Source organism: Mus musculus, chromosome 9, assembly GCF_000001635.26.
Source record: "Mus musculus strain C57BL/6J chromosome 9, GRCm38.p6 C57BL/6J".
In the NCBI taxonomy this organism is placed as follows: domain Eukaryota; kingdom Metazoa; phylum Chordata; class Mammalia; order Rodentia; family Muridae; genus Mus; species Mus musculus.
Window position 1 is genome coordinate 46,057,084 of NC_000075.6, and position 21,541 is coordinate 46,078,624.

Below are 21,541 nucleotides of genomic sequence, written 5' to 3' on the forward strand. Positions count from 1 at the left end.
GATGCTGCAGAGGGGTGAGTGATGCTGCAGAGGGGTGAGTGATGCTGCAGTTGCTCCTTTTGATGCTCAGCACCAATGATCCTAGCTTCTCGGTGCACTTTGACGTTTCTCTTGGAGAAGCAGATTAAAATTGGCATCCATACTATTTGTTGTTCTCCTGGGTGGGTAGAGTCAAGGGTGAAGATCAGAGCACCCCCTTTTGTTTCTCCTCCTCTTCACTGCAGTCATTTTGTGAACACCATGGGGGCACTGGGAGGCTGAAAGGTCACTGGACTCTGACCTGGAATTCCATCTTCTCTCTCACTTTCTTTATTCTCTGTCCAAACCAGAAACACCAGCTTTTGAATCAGGTTGAATCAGTTTCTATTTGAAAGATGTGGGCTGATTTACCTCATCTCTGTGGTGTTTCTCTGTTCCTCTGTAAGAATGAGAATAGTGGTACCCATTTCAGGATTGTGTGGCTTGGATGAACATTGAACATAGTCTCTTAGAGCATGCTCTCAATAAGTTCTACTAGTGATATTGTGGTATGTTATAACTTTGTATCTCTGGGACTCTCTACTGTTCCGAAGACCACACAGAGCATTCCGCGCCTGGTAGAGCTAGTTTGGATGGTGCCAGCAGAAACCTTCACTTCAGCTTACTTCATATGTTTCCTGGCCATAACCTTGAATAATGTATGTTCCTTAAGCCTTACTGGTCCCACATTGGAAGTGATGATGATGGAACTTTTCAGTATGGAGCAACACGATTTTTATAAAAGCACTTAGCGTCATGCCAGAACACACAGTTTCACAAAGTTTAAACATCAGCTGCTGCTATCGTCACTGTTCCTCTACAGCTTTTGTATTTATTGGCTTAAATTTTTCATACAATATACTCTGATCATGAACTTCACTGTCTTTCAACTCTCTTAGGTCCTCCCCACTTCCCTACATCCAAAGTCATGTGCTTTCATTTTCTATCCAAACAAATCAACCAAAAGTCAAACAGAAGTAAACACACACACACACACACACACACACACACACACAGACAAATCATGGGGTCCAGTGTGTGTTGGCCAGCTGTTCCTGAGCCTGGGGCCTGTTTGGAGAGTGCTTGAAAATACCCAAAGTCACTCCATTAGAGCAAACTGATCCCCATCTCCCAGCACGGTTGCAGGTGGCTTCTTGGTTAGGGGTGGGGCTTGTGTCCACTTCCCCTTCTCAGTGTTTTGATTTTGCATGCCTTACTTGTGTGTGTGCCATTTGTACATCACCCCCTGTTGTCTCTTGAAGACTCCATTCACCACCTCTGGCTCTTAGAGTCTTCCTGCCACGTATTTCACATAGATCCCTGAGCCCCGAGGTGAGGAGGGGTGTTAGAGACATCACAGTTGGGACTGAATGCTCAGAGGGTCTCATTGCACACTGTCCAGTTGTGGGTCTCTGTTAATTACCATTGGCTTCAAAGAGATGCTTTTCTGATGAAGGTGGGGTGATATACTGGTGTAGCAATCTTTTTTTTTTTTTGGTTTTTCAAGACAGGGTTTCACTGTGTAGCCCTGGCTGTCTTGGAGCTCACTTTGTAGACCAGGCTGGCCTCGAACTCAGAAATCCGCCTGCCTCTGCCTCCCGAGTGCTGGGATTAAAGGTGTGCGCCACCACACCCGACTGGTGTAGCAATCTTATTAGGAATCATTTTATTGCTACATCCATTTAGCAGAATAGCAGTAGTAGTTTCCCCCGTGGCCTCTCTAGACTCAGCACCACTTTAGCAGTGCCAGGGATGGATTCTATCTATCTCATGGCATGGGCCTTGAATCCAGTCACAAAGTGGTTGGTTACTTCTCTTACATGTGTGCCGCCATTGTGCCAGTGTATCTGTGGGCAGGCCACTGCATTTGCTTGCAGGCTTTGTAGCTGGATGAGCTTGATGATTCCTTTTCTTTGTAGTGTAAACCTTCCAGCCATGAGTGCTGGTCAGTGCCGGTGAAGCTCCTCCTTGGGTGCTGTCTTCATCCCTCCATGTTAGATGGTATAAGGTAGTGATGTTTTCAGTGATATGGCTTTACCATTCACATTGTGGAGAGTAGCCAATAGCCTTAGCAATGGCCAGTGATGTTTGGGGGCAGGTGTCTGGGAGCCTTTTGACCATGACTCAACAAGATAACCCATTCCTGGCATGGGGGTTTTACTTGGTGGCATATGTTGTCTAGTTGGGGGGCATTGTCTCCCCCATTATATGGCTTTATTTAAATTCCTTTCCTATATTTTGGGAAGCTTCTGGAGTTGCAGACTTCCCTATGGCGTTCAAAAGGCCCTAAGTGTTAGTTGTCCCAGTTGTCCCACCTCCATTTTCCATCCTTTAACCTGCCCACTCTTCTCCCTCCCCATTTAATTTAATCTTCCTATTATATAGTTTATAACACTATGCACTATTTCCTCTTTCTTGGAAGATACTGCCCCTTCCCTCTGATCCTTACTAGCTATCTAACATCTGGATATTCTGAATTAAACATATATATCTAAAGCTTCAAAGCTAACATCCACATATGAGAGGAAACATACAACGTGTGTCTTTCTGGGTCTGGGTTACCTCATTCAGTAGGATTGTTTTTTAGCTTCTTCCACTAAATGAAAATTTCATACTTTTATTTTTCTTAGTAGTCAAATCATATTCATTTGTAAATGTATCACATTTTCATTATCTATTCATTAATTGATGGACATATAGGCTGTGTCCAGTTTCTGGCTATTACAAATAGAACAACAATGAACACAGATGAGCAAATATTTCTATAGTAAGATGTAAAGTCCTTTTAGTATATTCCAAAGGGAGATAGCTAGATAGCTAGATAGATTGTGGTAGCTCTATTTTTAAACTTGTATTTTATATCTACTGTGTTTTGCCTGTATGAATGCCTGTGCATTTGTGTATGTAGTACCTGTGGAGGTTAGAGGAGGGCACCAGATTCTCTGGAACTGGAGTCAGAGATGGCTTGATCCACTATGTGGGTGCTGGGACTCAAATCTGCGTCTTCTGGGAGAGCACCTAGGTTCTTAACCACTGAGCTATCTCTCCAGACCTCTGTGCCTTTTAGAGTGTGGATACTGAGCCCCCCCTGGTGATAGTGCTGAACCTTCCACCTCAAGGGCCTTGCCTATTTGGTTAATTCCTGGTCAACCTTCAGTGGGGGTCTTAAAATATGTTATTCACTCTCCTCTCTCTTTATTGCTAGCTGTCCGCCAAGACAGCACTATTCAGTCCTTCACTAGGAGACCATCTAGTAAATAATTAGACCAGGTTTGGAGTCTAGTAGCAGTGCAGACACAGCCACCAAGGAAGACAGAAATGCTTGGCTTCCTTGCCTCAGTATTCATCTATACAAGCCAATCAGCTGGGTTTGGCGGGGCCAGATTTGAATCCCAGCATTCCACTGGTGGCAGCAGCAGCACCTGGAGCTCAGCTGCAAAGTAAGTTCAAAGCCAACCTCCATGTGGACATCTGAAAAAGCCAAACCAAACTAAAACCTGGATAATCCTCCTCTGTGAGGATTGAAATGTGTGTTTAAAGGGCTGACCCCACTGAGCACCAAAACAGCCGCCAGTCGTCTCAGAACCCTTCGTAGACGCCTTTGTGATAGTGCTTGCCTCTTCGAATTCCAGTGGCTCTGTCTGAATGTATTTTCCCCAGAGGCATCACTAAAGGTGGGCTATTTGAATATCTGTTTCTAGTGCACACAGAGACCACCACTTATAATAAAGTGCTGGACTTTCCTTTCCTGGGTAGCAGCTCTCCAAATCTTACATCTTTGGGAAATAAAAGCTCTGAAAGGGAGACTTGAGACACAGCACCATTTGGGACCATGCCTCAGTGGGCTTTTTAGTGAGAACTAGGTTCTAGTATCTGTAGTGGGTAGGTTCCTATGGACTATATGCAGGCATTGGGAGGAAGCCACTCCGAGCCAAAGCAGTACCCGTGTAATGTGTACCAAAGGCACGCAGTCTGTAAACGAAGTACTCTTTTTAGAGCTTTTGCTTTGTTTAGAGATAGGGTTTCTCTGTGTACTCCTAACTGGCCTGGAACTCATAGAGATTCCCTGCCTCTGCCTCCTGAGTTGTTGGGATTAAAGGAATATGCCACCATGCCTGGCCTTTGTTTGTTTTATTGATGTAAGTAAAGTTGTTTTGCTTTTTAAAGCTTATTCAAAGAAGCAATGTTCTATTTGCTTGTGTGTGTGTGTACAAGCATGCTTTAGACACCACCATTCTTGTAGAGCAGCTTTTGGAATTGGTTCTTCCCCAGCAGACAGGTCTGGGTATTGAACTCAAGCTGTCTTGCTTGGTGATGAGCTCCTATCTCGAGTAAGCTAACTTGCAGAGCTGTCTCACTGGCCCTTCAACACTGTTCTACCAAACCCACCAAAGATGATCATTTCAACCCTTCTTCTTTTTATTTTTTAGGAAATTCAGAAAAGAGATTTCTTTTTAAGTTTTTTGTTTGTTTGTTTGCTTGTTTTTTGGTATTAGTATGTAGCCTAGGTTAGCCTTGAATGCTAAAATTCTGAGTGTCTCCACATCCAATAAGAAGATACGTCTTTATCATAAGCATGATACAGAGCTTGGAATAAGTACCAGGCACAGGCTTTTTGTAAAGGATTGCAGAGTATTAAGTAATCAAGACCCTGTGGTCTAGTTTTGCTGCCAACACTTTACGCCAGGCCCTGCTTGTCCTATTGCAGTAATAACTGGTCTTTTTGCCTTGAGGCCTTGTGCTCTGACTGGTTTGTCTCCTGTTCCATATTAATCTATCCTGCTTTGACTTTTCTCAGAGCACCCTGCTGTGCTGGCTGAGTTCTGAGTTGCTTAGCTTGACATTTCGGGGTCTGTCAAGTTCTCTGGAGAACAGAACCAACACACACACACACACACACACACACACACACACACACACACACTCCACCCACGTCAGTTTATTTTGGAATTGGCTCCCATAGTTCTGGGCCTTCTTTCTCCTTTCCTCTCTGCTCTGCTGTTTAGGACGTCTTCTCCAGCCTACTGACGGGAGTGCTAACCTGATCTAGAATAGGTGTGCTGGAAGGGCGAGTTACCTGCTATGTCGGCATTTTTAGCTCAGTCAAGTCACGTGTAGCACTGACTCCCTCCAGCCTCTTGCAGTCTGCTTCCCAGTGCCTTTCCTGTTTCATTTCCCACCACATCCGTGAGTGGACAGTGTGGGTTGTCTGGGCTACTTGTAATTTTTCTCATGTGAATTGCATTTTCCTTTTGGACCTTCTTAGGATGGTGCCTTTCTAAAATGATCTCTTCTGTTCTCCTCTTTTATTTTTTGAAAGATGGGTCTCACTATGCAGCCCTTGGCTGGCCTGGAGAAACTCACTGTGTTGGTTGACCTCAAATCTGCAGAAACCTGTCTTGTCTGCCTTTGCCTCCTCAGTCTTGGGGTTAAAGGTGTGTGCCATCATGCCTAACCTAAGCCTCATTTAAGATTTATTAACTTTAACATAATTGTGGAATCACAGGAAATTGTAGACTTTGTTTATAGAGTTCTGCATAGTCTTGTCTCACATCCCCCAGTGGTGGGTCTTATATAATTGTTGTATACGATTCATCTTAAAGCTCCATTTTTGGTGTGCTTGCCTGTAATCACAGCACTATAAGGAGGCAGAGACAGAAGGATCAAGAGTTTAAGATCATCTTGGGCTTTTATACTCTAAAGAAACCACAAACCAACTAAACAATCCCCCACCCCAAAATCAAATGTCATTTGAAAAATATTTTTATGGTGAGAAATCTATTCCTTTCCCCTTCGCCTCAGCCCCTTCACCTTCCATTGAATTGGATTTGTTGACTGCATGGATGACACTCATGGACTCATATCTGTTAACTGCTAGAGTATCAATCAGTCTGGATAGTATGGTGTCTGATCTTTAACGCTAAGGGCTATGGCTAAATGCCCTCACAAGTCTGCGGTTAACTGGTCTTGAACAGAATTTTAGAAGAGGTGTTTGCAAGGGTGGAATGAGTGTGTAATGTCATCTAGTACTGCAGGGGTGCAGCCCTCACACTGGGGTGTTGCTTGTGAGCATCTCTGTGTCATTCTGTTGATGTTTGTGTTCCTCCCAGTGGGTGTGTTTTCAATTCCGAGCCAGACATGGTGGTACACCCCTCTACTTCCAGGTCTTAAGAAGCTGAGGCAATTCAGAGCAAGCCTGGGCTATCGAGGGAGACCCTGTTTTAAAGCCACAACAGCAAAAGAGGGGAAGGAAGGAAGGAAGAAAATATTCCAAAACACACTTATGGCCTGTGGATGTAGCTTGGTGGTAGACTTCTCATTCAGCATGTTGAGGTCTTGGATTTGGTCCCCAGCATCCCTAAAAACAAGAAAAAGGAGAATATGTACGGGAGGCTGAAGGAAAAGGCAAAATGTTTTTGTTGTTGTTTCAGCGCTGGAGATCGAGCTAGGACCTGTATCCTAGCAGGTACTCTCTACTGACCCATGTGCCTATCCCTTTGAGGTTGGGTTGTTGTTGTTGTTGTTTTGGAGTTGGAGTCAGGTCTTATAAGGAGGATATAGAAGATAAAATATATTCTTCTGTATATTGTGCTGGTGGTAGATAATTAGCAGCTCCTTCAGGAAATGCATAGTTGTTACTGGGTCATAAATTCTAGTGTGCGTGTGAATGTTAGAGGACAAGCCAGAGCGGGTCCTTGTCTTTTAGCTTGTTTGATACAGTCTCTTTTCTTTCTTTTCTTTTTCTTTTTTTCCAAATAGACAAGTCTAGTCGGCCTGAGAGCTTCCAGGAACCCTCTTTCTGCCTGCTATCTCACTGCAGGAGCCTACTAGGGCTGTCAATACTTGTACCTACCCAGCTTGTTCATGGCTTCTGGGGTTTGAACTCAGATTATCATGCAAACATTCTCTCCTGACCTCCTACATAAATGTTTATAACTGTTATTTACAGTAACCAAAGGATGGGAAAAAAACCTCATGTTTCACAGCTTATGAATAAGGAAAATGTGACATCTACAGAATGGAGTATTGTTTAGCCATAAAAAGGAGTGGGCTATTGGCGCTGCCACACCACCTGAAAACATTAGTATTGGAATCGAGACACAGACGGCAACAGTGTATGGTTCCATCGGAATGACATGCCCCAAACAGGCAAATCTGTAGATAGTCACAAACCCCAGCACCTTGCACAGAAGTGGGAATGGGAGCGATGGGCAGTGGGCATAGGCAGGATCGCTCTGCAATAGGATGGCGGTGAGGGTTGTATAACTCTGAGTCGTCTTTTAAGGCAAATAACACATCTAAAGAACCAGTGTATAGTATGTAGATTCCACCTAAGCATATTTAGGAGCAGAGATATAGCCCAGTGGTGGAGCACGTGCCAAGCACGCACCCTTGAGGCCTTGGGTTCTAACACAGTCAGTCACCTTGTATTAAGTGGTGACACATTCACACCTGTTCTCTTGGCATGAGGGACTGTGAGTGACAGCTTCCAGTGCTCTGAGTCCAAGTAAGGGAAGGAGTAGCCACGGCAGAGAGTGACTCAGTCTGATTTAAGGCTGGTGATAGTCCAGGGCCTGTAACCGCATTGGGCAGAGTTAAGGTAGAGGATGAATAAAGATGGAGTAAATGTGTGTGTGTCTGCCTTGCGTGTGGGGTAAACCAGCTTTGGAGAAGGCCTTTTTTACATATCACACACCTTCTGTACTTACTCTTCTTAAGAAGGTAGTAGGGCAGCCGGTGGAATCAACTGTCAGTAAATCTTAGTGTGAGTTGTTGAAATTTCTAAGAAACATTCCCTATTCCAGGCAAAACTCTGGAGAGTGAATGACAAAGTATTCTAGAGGAAGCAGGTTCTGACACTGCAAGTGAGTAGGCCAAAGGCCCCGGCCATAGTTCTCAGAGGTCTTTTTTAAAAAAGTAGACATTGGACAAATATGTTGTCCAATGATATCTTACAGAGACTTTTAGCAGGCTTTTGATTTATAGAGTTAAATATTTTATTGACTTTTAAGTTTTTGCCTTTCAAAAAATAAGCAATTTAAAAAATATTGTATTTTATGCCCATGAGTGTTTTGCCTCCATGTGTATATGTACATGTGTGTCTGAAAGTCAGAAGATGGTGCCAGGTCCCTTGGAACTAGAGATACAGATGATGTTGAACTATGTCGGTGCTGGGAACCGAACCCCAGATCTCTGCAAGAGTGCTAGGTGCTCCTAAGGCCTGTGTCACCCTGCAGCCCACCTTCACTTGGTAGCTCAGTCTGGCCTGATTTCATTCTGTAGCGGAGACCGACCTTAATTTCAGGTTCTTGGAACACAAGCCTCCTGAGTGCTGGGATCTCAAGTTTGTACCACCACACCCAGACAACCTTTTGAAGGCAGTTCACTGTGTTTTTAATTGTCAAAATGTGTAATACATTTACATTGACCTTTAAAAGTGTATAATGTTAATAGCAGTGACAGTAATTAAGATTAAAAGAAATAGTTTAAATAAAAAGTTTGGTTTCATTACATTAAAGTTGAAATTTATTTAAATTTTAAGTACTTTGCTTGTTCTTGAGGTGCTGGGAAGTCAGTCAACCAAGCTGTATCACTAGGCCCTAAAACTCAATACTTTGAAATATATATAATGAAATAATACAATTTCTAGGAAAAAGATAGTGATAAACATGCTCATGGTTTTGACAACTTGCCATAAACCCATACAGACCCGAGAAGAAAGAGGCTCAACTGAGGCGCTGCTTCCTTCCAGTAGATTGCTGGCTGGTATGGGAGGGCCTTTCTCCTGGTCAGGTGGTCCTGGGCTGTGAGAGATAGACAGAGACAGACAGAGAGACAGAGATAGCTGGTGCTGGTAGAGTCCTTGCCTAGTATGGTTCTGAGGCTCTGGGTTTGATAGTTGAGTTAAGCCAGAGAGCAAGTCAGTAAGCTTTCCATTTTCTCCACGGCCTTTGTTTTAGTGCCTGCCTTGAGCTCTGGCTCTGTCCCTCAGTGATGGACTTTTACCTGGAAGTGTAAGATGAATGAACCATTTTCTCCCCAGGCTGCTTTTGGCCATTGTTTTTTCATAGCAAGCAAACGTTAACTTGGATGAGCTCTATGGTGTTATAAAGCGTATGGGGAGAGGGTGACTACCAGAGGGTTATGGGTGTCAAATGTCCAAGGGTTCGGATTTCATTGAATTTTTGCTGATATTATTTAATTAAAATTAGTGATAGCTTTGTTTTAGATTTATGTTACTTTTAAATAAAGAAATCTCCTGTATAATGGAGGATGGTCCACAATTCCTCCTCCTCACTCCTCCTTTCCCTCCTCCTCCCTCCTTCTTTCCCTCCTCCTCCCTCCTTTTTGTGTAAGTCTTACCCTTCTGTCTTTGCTCCTGAATGCTGGGATTACAGATCAGTATTACTACGCCCAGCTTATTTTGTTTTTGATTTCTGAAGCATGTTGTTTAGTAGCTCAGGCTGGCTCTGGACTGAATGATCCTCTTTCCTCAGCTTCTCCAGTGCTGGGATTACCACAGTGAGTGCTTCCATGCTGGGGTTGATGTTAATTTTAAATTGTACACACTTTGATATAGAAATGAATGTATGTCTTTTGTACTAATTTAAGGTCTTGGAGAATAACTATAGATATTAACCCCAAATATTAATGGCACCACCACACTTGATTTAGGGTGAAGAATTTCTGCCCTAAGGTAGCTCCTGCGGCCAGTGGGGAAGTGAGACACACATCATGTGGCCCCAATAAAGCCTTTATTTTCTCACACTGTCTTGCTGCTTGCTTCCCATGGGCATTCTGCCGCAGTGTTGTATCATGCTTGGTAAATGACCCTTCACTATGACTTAGTGCCTGTTACCACACAGACTATTGTGAAGAACAGAGAGGAGCTGTGTGTTCTAAAGGATAGGCAGATGGAGGGAAAGTGCTGGTGACTAGTAGGGCGCTCTCCTTGTCTGGGGCTGAACAGAGCCTGTCACGACCCCTGCTTCTCAGCTCTTGCTCCTATCCTGCTGTATGACCCTTCCCAGTCACTTACCACTTTCCAATCTAGTTTCCTTATATTAGAAAGAAAGAATAAGACAGGATCTCTCTCTAGTCCTGGCTGTCCTGGAACTCATTATGTAGACTAGTAGGCTGGCCTGAAACTTCAGTGAGGTCTGTCTACCTCTGCCTTCTGAGTGCTGGCATTAAAGGTGTACACCAGTATGTCAGGCAGGTTTGTTTTAAACCTCTGAGATTTGGAATCCAGTTTGATCAGTTTGGTGTGTGTATGTTTACACAGGATGACCTGATGTCAACTTTAGGAATCAGATACCAGAGTCATGGGCACACTGCTTAAGGCAGCCTGTATAGATTAGTTTAATACTCAGAATTTCTCAGGAAACCTGGAGTGGTCAAGCTACATAGCCAGTCTCCCACTCTGTAGGTAGGCAGTGTAGAGGGAAATTTCATTTATTGTTTGGAGAATTAGACAACTTTTACAACATGCTTAGTGACCAAGAATTCTGATTTTTAACTCCACACCAGAGCCTCCAGTGAAAGCCGTCTTTGAGGTTCTAGTAGGAGATTATAATGGCTTCTGGTCAGCTAGCTCCCAGCTGTGGTCTTTATAGGGCAGAGGTGGGAACTCTCAGCGGTTGCCAGCCGCTCTTGCCTTGGGCTGGGCCTTGGAGGAACTCAAGGGAAACTCCCAGCCCAGGTCCCCAGCCTGGCTTTCCTAGGGGCTTAGCAGGCTCTAGCCCTGAAAGCGATACTCTTGTAGTACAAGAGTAACCACAAACCCATGTGGACTGGAGGCCAGAAAGGGTGTTGCCACATGTCACTCTCCTCCCATGCCCCTTGGCTGCTGAACAGACGGTAACCCCACCCCACCCCGCGCCTGAAGCAAATGTAGATTGACAGTCTTTTCCAAACTGTCCTTAGATAGAAGCTCTGCTTCTGCTCCTGAACCATCAGAAGAGTGAAGTGGGCCGAGTCCACATGAGGCCAACTCACGTAGCCAGCTGTCACCTTTAGAGCCAGACTCCTCTGCTAGGCTTAACAAACACTGTCTCAATTGTTTGAGAACAAGAAAAGGTAGCTGAGTTGACTCCTGTGGCTGATTTGCAGTTAACAGTATTATTTATTACTCTAACAGGTCTTTCTCTCTCCCCCTCCCTCTCCCCCTCCCTCTCCCTCTCCCCTGTCTCCTCCCCCCCTCTTCTCAATTCTCCCCCCTCTCCCTCTCCGTGTGTGTGTGTGTGTGTGTGTGTGTGTGTGTGTGTGTGTGTGTGTGTGTGTTTGTTTCTGTGTTTGGTGACTACTGTAGCCCTAGTTGGCCTGGAACTCGCTAGGTAGAATAAGCCTTCAACTCAGAGAGGCCTTCACCTGCCTCTGCTTGAGTGCAACACCGCATCTCGCTACTTGCCTTCTTTAAAACATTGTTTTATTTAGTGTATAATAGAAGAGGTTTTATTATAACATTTAAAACGTGTTGTTGTATCATTCATTTTTACCTTCTTTAGGTATTAATATAAGCATACATATTTGTTTTGTGTATATGTATATGCACATATGTGTGGGTGTTCATGTGTCATAGTGCATGTGTGGAGATCATAGGACAATGTCTAGTAGTCTGTTCTTTCCTGCCATCATATGGGCTCCAGGACTCAAAGCCAGGTCACTAGGCTTGGTTGCAAGCACCCTTTCCCACTGAGCCATCTTGCTGGCCCCAAAACTTATATTGGCAGTAACATTTTTGGGGGTGTGTATTGGGAGTTGGACCTAGCTTTGGGCCTTGTGCGCCTGGTCTACCAAGATCCTAAGTTTTTGTTTGTTTGTGCAGTATGAAGAGTGTGAAGAGATTTATCTTTAAACTGATCAGCTTTCTTTTGAAAACAATTTTTTTTCTATGTAGCCCAGATGTCCTGGGATTCACGGTTGGCTGGCCTCAAAGTCACAAGAGATCCACCTGCCTCTGCCTCGTGAGTGCTGGGATCAAGCCCACTGTCTGGCCAAGCCTTTCCTGGTTGACTTCGTTGTGTTCTGCATCACTCCCCCTCCAGTGAGCACTTTCCTTGTTTAGTAGCATGTCTTGGCTTGTCTGAATGAGGCATAATTAAGGTTTAGTCACTGGCACTCAAATCTTGCCTATGCAGGACTTGACAATAGAGATACCGTACTTTGCTGTGAATAGATAGAACCAGAGTGGGCAGGCCTGTTGCTCTTACTGAGATGAACTTTTATAAACACTAAGTTTGATAGTTTTCTCCATCACATTCCTGCTCCCCAGATTTATAAAGCAGAGGTACAGCTTGTTCAAAGACTTGTTCAAAGTCTTCCTTAGCCGCATAGAGGCCAGCTGAGCTACAATAGAGCTTGTCTCAAAACAAAACAAAGCAAACAAATTAGCAAAGAAAGCATCCCCAAACTACAATAGTTTCTTAGGCATTTGTTGTGGTTGTTGTTTTATGGTTGTTTGCCTTTGACGACAACATTGCTAAGAACTACCTTCAGGACCTGTGGCTTCTTGTCCCTCCCAGTAATTGACATTTCCTGAGCTTGCTTTCCTTCTTAGACTTAAGTATTTTACTGAGCTAGAAGTCTTGTACTATGAAAGTAACCTTCAAGTCAATTAAATGATAATTAAAACTTGTGTGCCAGGCAGGAAGGGGAAGAAAACACTGTTTGTATTGGCTTTTGTTTCACATGGGATTGCGTTGGCTGATGGAAAGCAAAGGTAGTAGGATTCTAGGGTATGCTTGACTTCAGGAGAATAGACATTGGATCTGGAGAGCGTCTTCTCTGCAACTAACTCCCTGTGTTTGACTAGCCAGTCTCCTGCTTGTGCCTCCCAAGTGCTGGGATTAAAAGCAAGCCCCAGCACACCGTGCATTGGATTTCAGTATTTTTGAAAATTCTGCTTAAAATTCCCTAAGTGGAGAGACAGTTGAGGACTAACCAGCCTTAACTTTATATGGCATTGGTGCCTGATTTATCCGACGACTGGAGACTATGAGGATGAGACGGAGAAGGAGAGCTGCTGGTTAGAAATGGGCAGTTGCCCGTCGTTTTCCTCTCAGAACTGGAGCTTCCCAGTCCTTCCTCTCTGGAGTGGCATCCTAACTGGTTAGGGAGGTGGTGAGAAAGACCTGTGCAGAATCAGAAACTATTTCTCCATAGGTTGAAGAAACCGATCAAGTAAATAGTTTATAATTTGAATATGGAGATGGTTTTAGGAACTCTTCTGGGTCTGGTGTAGTTTTGAAAGAGGGAAAAGATTTATTGTTGTAAGGGGCAACAAACACAGCTCTCTGACAGTAGCTTTTGATTTTATTGGCTCAACAAATATAATTATTGCACAATACATAATCTTCCACTGTGGTAGCTAATGAGATCCGAAGCTGCATAATTACAGCAGCACTTATTTTCCTTATAGAATTTGGCGGCTACTAAGTAAACAATTTAAAGAATTTATCTTAATTAGCTTAGTTATATGCCGTCATTTCTGAGTCTTCTGTTTTTCTTCTTGGTGCTGCACTTCACATCTTAGCTGAGCAGAGAGAGATTAATTATTTTAAGCCAGGGCTTCATCTCTCAGCATTCTAGCCACCTGGCTTTCCTTAATTAGGGCCGTCATTCACATGAGTTGAGGTTGAGCCTAAAATGCTTTTTGAAAGCATTTAGACAGTCAGAAATGAGGAGAGAGTCCTGGAGGTAAAGCTTTTTAAAGGTGATGTGAATTTTAAGTCCATTAACTTCATTCATGAGTGTTAATGCAGCCTGGATTCTTGGTACTGAGATTGGGCAAAGGCTTGTGCTGTGTATCAACTTCTCGTACACGTACTGACAGTTAAAGCTGGACGCACTTAGATGGGCTGTGTGTGAGACACCTCTCTGCTCTCTTAACTGCTCCCTTCCTAACCTGCTGGATGAGCTGATTGGTGTATGTCATCTATCAACCGGTAGAGTCACAGGAGCACAGATGGGAACATCCAGGACCAGTCTGTAAATGGGTGTTAGCCTTAGGAGGTGGGAGTGGCTGTTGAGTACTAGGCTTAGTGGGAAAGGGTGCTTGGGTGGGCACCGTGGGCAGGCTTTGCACATGGAGGACTCGAGTGTGTATGCCTGTGTTATCCCTGCAGGGCTGTTTGAAACTCAGGAGGGCAGGTCACAGGCCCAAGATAATAGCAAAAAACCTCTAGGAGAATTAAAGATTCATAAATTAAAGATACATAGATGTGTATGCTCCGGACAAAAGTGGGCCCTTAATGAGAGGGTGGCTCATGGAAGGAGTGATAGAGAATGGGAGACGGTAAATTGGAAGGAGAAAGATGGAAAAAAAAGTAGGGTGAGAGTAAGCAAAGGCGAATACTTTGAGAACCCCTTGGGTTACTTTCGACGAGAAAACCAGAACTTAATTAATTGTACCTTTAGAGCATAGCCTGAGAAGTCAGAGCATGATCCAGGGCTCGCTCTGTAGGACAGGTTGGTCTGGCAGCCTGTGCCTGGGCTCCGAAGTGCTGGGATTGCTGGCATGTGTGAGAAGCAGGCAATGCCTGTTTGATGTTGTCTTTTCTTTCTGCTGCTCTCATGGTGGGGGATTTTCGGTTTTTCTAGTTTCTGTGTAGTTCACTTAGGAACTGTTCATACTAAACTAGATTTTAAAATATACATGGAGGGACCTGGTATACAACATGAAGATTATAATTAATGATGTATTTTGTTTAGCGGTTTCCATGGGTGTTTTTGCTGAAAGGGGAGGGTGATTGTGAGATGGCAGCTACTATCTACTGTGTATCAAAGCATCATGTTGATGTGCGTTAAGTAGACTTTACAGAGAAACCATAAGAAAGAGGAAAACAGAGTGGACTGGGTGTGGTAGCACACACCTGTAATCCCAGCACTTGGCAGGTTTAGGCAGGAATCCAAGGTCAGCTTGTGAAGTAGGATTATGACATTAAAATCCAAACTTCTGATTTGAATATTCAGATTTCTTAACATATGGCTCCAAGCCTACATTGTTATTACTTTTAATCTATTTTTATTTGTGTATGTGTTCCCCTGCTTGTCTTGTGTGCACCATATGTGTGCATTCTCAGGGAGACCAAGAGAGAGCACTGGATCCCCAGGAAATGGAGTCGCAGGTGGCTGTGAGCTGCCATGTAGGTGCTGGGAGCCACACCTGAGTTCTCCACAGAGCAGCCCATGCTCCTCGGCGCCCCCTGCAGTGTTTAGGCTCATTCACTGCCAGTCGTCCATGCTAGCTCTGCCCTCAGCTAAGGTTACTACTCTGTACTTAGCTCCCCACCTCTGTGTGAGGTCTAGCTCATTCATGTAGACCTTCCCTAGGAAACCTGTCTTGGTCTCTTCACCCAGAAGTCAGCATTTCCTTTTTGACTACCTTCTGTCACCTTGTCTGTGGACACTGCCGTGTTACGGATGGGTTTATGGTTATTTATACAGTCAGTGATTCAGAGGAGAGGTGGGACCCTGCTGTGTGATACCCAACTCCTAGCTTAACTATTGCCTCACACAGTGTAATGTTACTCGCTTGCATTTCTGCTTACTGAGTGCTAGGCACAGCTCCAAACTACTCTTCTGTAAAGTAACAGCAGCTACTCACTTCTTTAGTGTCCTTGTGAACCAGGTAATCATGAAGAACATGTAGTCGGGTGTCTACAGTATATTAAGAGTTCCAGGACAGCCAGGGCTACACAGAGAAACCCTGTCTCGAAAAAAACAAAAACAAAAAAACCAAACAAACAAAAAAAAAAGAATTCAACAGATGTTCCTTATTACGATAGAATGTACTTAATGTAGAATTACTCTTTCAAAATACACCCTTTGAAATTTGACATTCAGTTTTAGTTAGCTAATATATAGCTATATTCATAAAAATCATATAAAATATGATTTATTTTCCTAACCTTCTATTTAACAATATTTTAAAATGTTGATTTTTATTATTTTTAAGTGTGCTTGTATGTTTGTGTGTGTATGTGTGTGCACAATGTGTACTAGATTGTCATCTTTTTTTTGTTAGTTGTTGCCTTGGAAGATGTCTCTTCATCTAGGGCACTCACCCCTCTTGCACAGTAGATGTTTTGTGTAACTAGGACTTGCACTAGACATTCTGTTTACTGCTGGCCCTAGCAGCACTGAGGGCTTCTCTGCCTGGTTTACATCTTGATGCTTCTTTTCCTTCTGTTTGGAAGGGTAGGAACCCAGGATTTCTCTGTAGTTTTCATCTTATTCACATTTATTGCTTAATGCTGATGGAAGGAGTCAGGTTCACATCCTTTACCAGCAGCCTGTGAGCAGAGACAGGCAGGGAGGACAGGACTGTGTGTGTGGGTGGAGTGCTGCACCCCCTTCCCTAACAGCCTGCTTAAGTTGCTGCCCATCTTTAGTGAACTTCTAGACTTATTCTGGTCCTTGGTGATGACTCTCTGTTTCGAACTCAAATATCCTAATTTTCCCCATGAGTCATGTGGCCCTTAATGTTGTTTTGCTTTGCTATCTCTGTGGTTGGTTTTTATTGTTAATGTCAGCTGCTTGAAAGCAAGGCCTACTGTTAATGTGTTAAGGCAGACTTACTCAGTAGGTTTCCTTGGCAGTCGTCCTTGCCTGTTAAATGGCATGAGGCTACTTTCGAGCATTTTATAAGAACTTAGAATCTCTTGAACTTTTTCAATCATGCTCTTTTTGCCTTTGGCTTTGATGAAAGTACTGTGGTCCTATTGTCTCTCCCTTGGTTACAACCAAAGTTATGACCAGGAACCTAGGAACCACCTCAATTAGCACCTTAGTAGGCTGACTCTAGTGTGTGTGTGTGTGTGTGTGTGTGTGTGTGTGTGTGTGTAGCAGCGTGTAGAGTGGGAATAACAATGTTCTTTACTTAGGTTTGATTTTTACCATTAACGTTTTGTTTTGTTTTGTTTTTTTGGTCAGGGTCTCACTATGTAGCCCTGACTGACTTGGAAACTCAACTATGTAGACCAGGCTGGCCTTGGAACTTACCGAGATCTTGCCTCTGCCTCCCGAGTGCTGGGATTAAAGGTACATGCCTCATGCTCCACCAAGTTTTAAAAACTGGAAACATGGGCATGTGGAGATGGTTGAATGGCTGAGAATGCTTGGTGATCGAGCAAAGGGCTAGCTTTCACTTCCTGACATACATATCAGGTAGTTTACAACTAACTGCCCTTCAGGTGAGCTCCGGGGACCCCGCTCATGTGTCCGTGTTCTGTCTGGTGGGCCGTCTAGTGTGCTTTTTGCACTGCCTTGGACTTGGAGACAAACACGTTCTAGAGAAACTAGACATATGCTAAGGGCAGATTATGTGATGGAATAATTGTAATCAGTATGCTCATTCTTGTGTGAGAAAGGCCTACACTACTGCTAAATAAAATTATTTTGAGTTCTTGAAGAGGGTATATTTAGATCTTTTTCCTTTTTCTTTTTCCCTTTAACAAATTGTAGAGAAAAAAATAAACCATGAGTTATTTCCTAAACTATCTGCCATGAAGAGTGCCATGTAGTAGCTCGATTTTTGACACCTGTCTCAAGTGGTTTGCTTCTTCTCTAAGTCACAGTGAAGGCGGATCTGGGTGCAGGCCTGGGAGCCCAGCTTCTCAGAAGGCTGAGACCAAGATGGTGAAAGTTCAAGGCCAGCCTGAGCTACTTAGTGAGACCCTGTAGGGGAAAAAAGGCCTGGGGAAGTCACTTGCCTAGAGTTCACAAGGCCCCAGCTTCAGTCCTCAGCACAGAGACAGCTGTGAGAGAGAGCGCAGCCCTCTGCCTCACACAGGGCTGCTGTGGCCCTGTATTTCCTCGGGTCCTTCTTTCTAAGTATTTCTTTCCTTGAGATTCTTTAAGACTATTTCCATGCTTCAGTATCTTAATTTCAGGAAATGATGCATATTGTTTATGTTATCATGAGACTCTGAGTATCCATGTTAATGGTTTTTATTTGCTTTTTCCTTTCATTTTCTTTCCTTTTATCTATATAATCTTATCTATCTATCTATCTATCTATCTATCTATCTATCTATCTATCTATCTATCTATCCATCCAAACACTTCATGTATCCCAGGCTGGCTTGAACTTGCTGAGTTGTAAGGAATGTCCTTGAATATCTGATCTTACCTTCACCTCCCAAGTGCTAGGATTGTAAGAATGAGCTGCTAGGTTGGCTTTTATGGTGCTAGGCATAAAACCCCAGGGCTTTTTACAAGTACTCTATCAAGGTATCTTTTCATTTTCTCTTGTTCCAAAAGAATGTGTCTTGGGTTCTAGCAAAGTACATATGTTACACACATGAGTAGTGAAGACTGATTTAGTTAGACATGGTGATGTGTGCCTGTAATCACAGCCCTTGGGAGGCTGACGCAAGACTACTTGCCTCAGCAATTTTGGGTCAACCTAGTTAACTTAATGAGTCTCTGTCTTAAAAAAAAAAAAAAAAAAGACAATTAGTCAGGTGGATGCCTTGAATCCCAGCTAGCATTTGGGGGGCCAGTCTGGGCTACATAGTGAGAACCTGTCTTAAACAAACAAACAAACAAAAGCTCTCAGATGAACTTTTAGAATTGCACCTTGTTTCCCATTCCAGGAAATAGTGTTGTGTCGTGTACACTGCCACATTATCTGTACTCAGTAGTGCTGGCCATGGCTAGACACTGCTTCCATTGTTCATGTCAGGAGCTCCTGGGTAAGGATGCTGAGGCCACAGTCTGCCAGACACATCAGCCGCAATGCTGTTGGCACAGAACCTCCTGGTTATCTAGTATAGAAATTTATCTTTAGTTTTGAAGATTCAGTATTTTGTGGAATTAAAAGGTGTCTATTAGGTAAAAGATGATGAGTATTCTGGGCATGGTGGTGCATGCTTTTAATCCCAGCACTCAGGAGACAAAGGATAGACCTCTGTGAGTTTGAGGCCAGCCTTGTCTACAGAGTGAGTTCTAGAACAGCCAGGGCTTCATGTATGAATGTATTAATATTGGTGATAAGATATTTCATATCATGAATACTTCTTATAAACAGATTTTAATCATATGAATACTTCTTATAAACAGATTTTAATCATATGTTTTTTTATTGTTTGAAAAAAAAATTGAGTTCAACCCCCAAACTGAAAACAATAAAATGCTGCTTAGAAAAAGATGAATCTAAAAACTGCTGATTACATAGAATGAAAGAAGCCTGACGCCATTAGTCTATGCTGCCTGATTCCATTGTGCTGTAGAAGCGGAATCAGTGGTACCCATCTCTGTATCAGTGGGTGGAACTGAGGGGAAGAAGATAGGAGGGAGGGAACTGCATCGTGTTTGAAGAACTGATCACATAGGTCCACACATCGACCGGAAGTCACCAAGTGATGTCCTAACTACACATCTTATTCCATGTATGCCTACCCACTGATTCCATGTCAGAAAACATCCCCATGATGAACTTTTATTAATTTCATTTTACATGGAAGGGAGACTGGTTCTTGGGGAATGTCATAAAATTGTCCAAGTTCCCAGAGCCAGTACATGTTTGAAGTTAAGGGTCTGTGGACTACAGAGCTGATCAGCTAACAAAAGGGCATTGTATTTTGTGTGAACATTAAACACATTAAGTATTGTCTAGGGCACCACTGTAAACACCACATGTTATTTTGATATGCAAGGGTCTTTTTTCTTGAATGAGTAGATTAACATTTTAACGAATTCTGTCTTGTAACTTTTGTGTTTTGTACTATTCTCTCTACTGATGCTTGCTGTAAATCGTGTTTTTCTTTTCTTGTGTGATGTATGTTATGAGATAAGCACTTAAATTACCTATATGCACGAGTGTACACTGCATGCATGCCTGGTGCCTGAGGAGGTCAGAGGTCACTGTGTGGGTGTTAAGAACCAGACCCAGATCCTCTGCAAGAGCAGCAAGTGCTCTGAACCTCTGAGCCGTTTCTCCAGCCACAACAACGATTCTAAGATAAAAAGTAAGATTTTCCTTTTCTTTTTCTTGTTTTTGTTTTTGGAGACTAGCTTTCTCTATGCAGCTCTGGTTGTCCTAGAACTCTCTGTGTAGATCAGGCTGTCCTTTAAACTCACAGAGAACTGCCTGTCTCTGTCTCTTGAGTGCTGAAATTAAAGGTGTGTGGCACTATACCATCCTGTTTTAAGTAAGATTTGAATAAGGAAATGAGAGAATTTGATGCATGGACCTTCCGATATATTTTGACTGCTCAGAGATGTGAAGCTGACCTTTCCTCTTTCCTTCCCCCACCTCTCCTCCTTTTTTCTGGGGTGTGTGTGGTTGTATTCCATGATGAAACTAGAGCAGAAATAATTTTTTTGGATGGTGGTATGGGGGAGTTAAGACCAACAGGGTTAGTCAAGATTAGGCTTATTGTTATTTAATAAACCAATATAGGACAGTAGTAGGCTTAAGAGAAATAAAAATATTTATGAGTGCGTGCTTACTAAATTGTAGGTCAAGGATAAGAAATTATAACCTATATTATGACACCAGAGATGACTGAAGTTTATTGCTTTCAGTTAAATATAACATACGCTCTTTCATGTGAGGAAGTATTATTTCTAAGTATCTTCAAAATAAAGTCTTTAAAAGTGCCTTAATCTGTTACCTAGCTTGGCCAGAATAAGCAGAGACGCTAAGGATTTCTGCAGGGAAGCCCAGTGTTGAGAGCATGCATTCACTTTCTTTCCTATCTCGCCTCTGCAGAGACTAGTGTGCATGTGTGCACTGCAGAGAATAGTGTGCATGTGTGCACTGCAGAGAATAGTGTGCATGTGTGCACTGCAGAGAATAGTGTGCATGTGTGCACCTCCAACCTGTATATGTGGCATCATGTGAGAGATAATGTTTTAAGTGCTCCTACCAGATCATTGGTAGAATCTAGTTGTGGTACTTACTGCCATGGTCCATGCCTGCCATCCTGGCCACTTCATTGTGAGATGACATCCTCTTCATATCTCAAAATTTTAAAAAGCAAACAAAAGCCCACTAATGGAAGAAATGCACAAAAGGCAGACGAATGATTGCTATTACCGTTACTGGGCTTCCATCTTGGACCACAGATGTTAGAATTTGAAAGGGATATTTGCTCATTTTTAGCTACTTTTCTACTACCCAAAGTAAGAAACAAACAAAAATTCCACTTTTTTTTTTGTTTGTTTGTTTTTCGAGACAGGGTTTCGAAACGGCTGCCCATTGTTTTCTGATTCTGAAATATTTTATTTAAATAAAAGTGGAGTTTTGGGGCCGGGCGTGGTGGCGCATGCTTTTAATCCCAGCACTCGGGAGGCAGAGGCAGGCAGATTTCTGAGTTCGAGGCCAGCCTGGTCTACAGAGTGAGTTCCAGGACAGCCAGGGCTATACAGAGAAACTCTTTCTTGACAACCCCCCCCCCCCAAATAAAATAAAATATAAAAGAAAACAATGGGCATTTCTTTATAAGATGTACCTATCACCCTTAAATGTAGGGGACTCACACTGAAGGGGTGGAATCTTTTTGGTGTTTCTTTT

General features: G+C 43.1%; 1 protein-coding gene and 1 long non-coding RNA gene across 3 annotated transcripts in view; one reads left to right on the top strand and one right to left on the bottom strand.

Annotated features, from left to right (window-relative positions):
* Sik3 (SIK family kinase 3) overlaps positions 1–21,541 on the top strand; it is a 211,375-nt gene that overhangs the window by 44,264 nt on the left and 145,570 nt on the right. The gene's annotated exons all lie outside the window — the stretch shown is intronic.
* The window catches only part of Gm46110, a 31,729-nt gene that overhangs the window by 9,144 nt on the left and 1,044 nt on the right, over positions 1–21,541 (bottom strand). The window contains exons 2-3 of the long non-coding RNA XR_003948323.1: positions 20,929–20,988; positions 6,300–6,376 (exon numbers count right to left, since the gene is read on the bottom strand). This is a non-coding gene — a long non-coding RNA (predicted gene, 46110). The remainder of the gene's footprint in view (positions 1–6,299; positions 6,377–20,928; positions 20,989–21,541) is intronic.